Genomic DNA, 4,137 nt, shown 5'->3' with positions numbered 1-4,137 from the left:
GCTAGTGCTAGGACAATGGCTGGCACGAAGGGTACTCTAATTTGATATAAATTGAAATATAATCATATTTATAGACATCCTACCTCTCTCCAAAAAGGATATGAGGTGACTTTGAACAAAAACATAAGGAATAAAATGACAAAATGGACATACAAAAACAAAACCATGGAAAAGGAGAATGCCGTACTATTAACGTGTGCATCAGCATATTTGGTGTGGTGAGTTACAGATTTGGACCTGTTATTTTGGGGTAGTTCCAAGAGGAAAACAATGCTTTGTTGTCTTGTTTATAATATAAAATTAAGTGGCATACTACTTACTGTCCCTGTTCTGTGGTTTCTGAACCAATATTTTTTTTTTTACTTTTTTTTTTTTTTTTTTTTTGACAGGCAGAGTGGACAGTGAGAGAGAGACAGACAGAAAGGTCTTCCTTTTTGCCGTTGGCTGAACCAATATTTTAAAAGAGCTGTATATAGATTTTGAATGACATGATAAATAATGCCATCCACATTTTTTAAGCTAATGCAGTAATGAATTGTATGTTGTTATAATCTGGAGATTAGAGAGGATGATAAAGTTTGGATCAAATTGAATGTCATGAGAGGAATGTTCCTCCACTGTTTTGGAGTAACTTTCTTACCCATACAGATAGTCCATAGGCTGTTAGACAGCTGTAGGAAATCCCTGCTGGAGCCCAGGCTAACACATTGAGTTTGACAGTTGAAGGAGAGAAGATATGCAAGCTGCTTTGATGGAGGAAAAAAACTGAAAAAATACAATATCTGATGTGAAGAAAAACTTGTAACAAAAAAGGCACTTTCCAATTAATTAATCAGATAATCACTCTTTTAAAAATATAGTTATGTATTTGGAAGGCAGTTACAGAGAGAGGGGGAAAGACAGAGAGAAATCTTCTACTCCATGGGTTACTCCCTGAATAGCCACAACAGTCAGAACTGGGCTAGGCTGAAGCAGGAGCCAGCAGCTTCATCCTCATCTCCTTCATGGCTGCAGGAGCCAAAGTACGTGGTCCATCTTTTGCTGCTTTCCAAGGCACATCAGAAGTGGAACAGCCAGAACTTGAACGGGTGCCCACACGGGATGCTGGTGTCACAGGTGGCAGCAAAACCTGCTATGCCACAATGCCAGCCCCTGACAATTAGTTTTACATGAAGGGGTGAATATAGTAACATAGAAAAAAACTGGCTAATATTCTTACTTTAAAACAGTTGCTTTGAAACTTAATGGCATGGACGTTGTCTTAAGAATTACGTGGGTACAAAATAATAAGGGTCCACTCAATTACTGTGGCTTTTAAATACTGACAAACATGAAATTTCAGTACAATTCTAGGGAAGGAAATTGTGTTGGGAATCAAGTAATGTTGGTGCAGGTAGCTCCTTCCTGATCAAAAGGAAGCAGGAAACCTCAGAGTATTTAAGCGCATATGTGTAAGACATGGATGCTTGATCTGTCTCAGTTGAAGTGTGGGGAAAAAATGAAAAGAAACCATTTTCAACTGTGTTTTTTTTGTTTTCTTTTTTGGCAGTAAAAGCAGTTGGTACACTAAGGCACCTCTAAATTTCTTATTTAATGCAAGATATCTTCAAAAACTCATGAAAATATAATTATCTTTGATCCTATTTTTATGATCATTTTTTAACTATCCTCATGATTCAACTAAGAATTTTCAAAATTATTTCATAGACTTATTTGAGGGAAAGAGTGAGAGTGTGTGTTCCCGTGTGCTGGTTCACTGCTCAAAAACCTGCAAGGTAAGAGGTAGGAGTAATAGGAGATGGAAACTCAAGCCAGGTCTGCCATACTGGGATTAGGAACTTGATTACTTGAAGCATCACCACTGCCTCCAGTAGTCTACACTGTCAAGAAGACAGAAACCAAGAACCGGACCCCAGATTCCAACTCAGATATTTTAATGTAGGATGCTGGGGTCCTAACCTGTATCTTAACTACCAGTCTAAACATCTGACCCCTTTTAGAAGTGAATTATCTACTTCAGAGACAGAGACATAGTGAAATTAAGGCATACAAACAGAGAGGGGGCTGGAGGGGTGGGGCGAGGGCAGGGGGCAGCCATTGTGTCTGGAGAAGGAAGCGTGGTGTCCTGCCCCGGCCTGTGCCCAGCAGCCATCCTCAGCCTGGCCGCCTACTGTGCCGTCTTCCTCTCAGACCCGCCCCCTCCCCCCCTCCCCGTCTCCAGCCCTGCCCCACCCTTTCCTCAGACCCTCACCTGATCCTTTGCTTCCTTCTTTTTAATTGTCTCCTCACGTCTTCAGATCATTCTAATCATTTGGGGACCTAATCATGTACATTGACAAGGGTAAATTATGATTTCCGGTTTTGTTTTCTGTTATTTTTAAAGAATTTTTGCAAAACAAATCTATTTAATTTGAGCTTGTTCTATCTGATGGCTGAAGATAGCAGCAAATTTTTTCATATGTTGATTTATTTCATTTGGATTTTTTATTCTCTATTGTCTTTCTTCCCCCTCCCCCTTCCCCAAACCCTATCCTGAGAATTTTCTGGCATATTTCTGGAGGTTTCAAAGGAAATAAACGTTTCATAGAAAAAAAAAAAAAAAAAACAGAGAGGGGGAGAGAGAGAGCGTGAGCGCCCCCTCACTGGTTAACTTCCCCAAATGCCCACCACAGCACATTTAAAGTAGGGAGCCAGGAATTCAATCCAGATCTTCCATATGAGTGGCCCAAGATCCAATTACTTGAGCTATAGCCACTGCCTTCCAGGATCTGCGTTAACAAGAACCTAGAAGTCAGGAGCAGATGAAGAAATTGAACCCAAGTACTTCAATATGAGACACGATAGCAACCAATCTCTCAATCATTGGGCTAAAAGACTGCCCCCGCCCCAACAGTTCATGTCCTGGGTGCTCCTCTTACAGTCCACCTCTCTGCCTATGGCCTGGGAAATCAGTAGAATAGGGCCTTAGTGCTTAGGCTCCTTCACTCACATGGGAAACCTGGAAGAAGCTCCTGGCACCTGGCTACAGTTCAGCTCCAGTCAGTGCAGTCATTTGGGGAGTGAACTAGTACATAGAAGACCTTTCTCTATCTCTCCTTTTCTGTATTCTACTTTCCAAATAAATAAATAAAATCTTTTTTTTTTTTTTTGACAGGCAGAGTGGACAGTGCGAGAGAGAGAGAGAGAGAGAGAGACAGAAAGGTCTTCCTTTTTGCCGTTGGTTCACCCTCCAATGGCCTCTGCAGCCAGCGCACTGCGGCTGGTGCATCACGCTGATCCGAAGCCAGGAACCAGGTGCTTCTTCTGGTCTCCTATGCGGGTGCAGGGCCCAAGCACTTGGGCCATCCTCCACTGCACTCCCGGGCCATAGCAGAGGGCTGGCCTGGAAGAGGGGCAACCGGGACAGAATCCGGCGCCCCAACCGGGACTAGAACTCACTGTGCCAGTGCTGCAAGGTGGAGGGTTAGCCTATTGAGCCACGGCACAGGCAATAAATAAAATCTTTAAACAAATAAACAAAAATAACACTTCCCCCTGCTTCCCAATGAAGTTTTTAAAAATACAAGAAATGTGTGAATACCAATTTATTTTTTCTATCTTTTGTTCCTTTACAGTATTTTCTCTTTTCTGCAGCCAGAACTACTCCTTATCATGGCTTCCAACAGGTTCTAAGACATGATGCTAACATACCTTCTATTGATTCTATTACTTGACCTGCATCTCTCCAGCTCTTCAAACTTTCATGTTTGTCTTTTCTGCCAGTGCCATTTTCTCTTTTCTGCTTTATAGACAGAATAGTTGGATTCTTTACATTTTACAAAGCAGAGTGTACATTTCCTTTTATATACTAATCAGATCTTTCAGACAAAAATTTTCCTAATTAGACTCAATTATCTGTGGGTATTCAGGATAATTGTTGGGGTGTCTAAAGGTTAGAGATTTCTCTGGAGCCTAGAAGTCCATTAAATAGATTTCAGAGAGATGAGACCTCAATAAATATAGTCCTATATTAAATTTTTTGACTTTCAGAGTTTTCAGTGGTTTTGGCTTCAATTTATCATTTTTTTCTGACTGTCTCTGAATATGTCCCTCTAGGTAATCTTTGTTTCACCCAACTTAAAATTTCTTTTGCACCAG

This window comes from Lepus europaeus, chromosome 5, assembly GCF_033115175.1.
Source record: "Lepus europaeus isolate LE1 chromosome 5, mLepTim1.pri, whole genome shotgun sequence".
Classification (NCBI taxonomy): domain Eukaryota; kingdom Metazoa; phylum Chordata; class Mammalia; order Lagomorpha; family Leporidae; genus Lepus; species Lepus europaeus.
The sequence above is the reverse complement of the archived record's forward strand: the minus strand, read 5'-3'. Positions refer to the sequence as shown.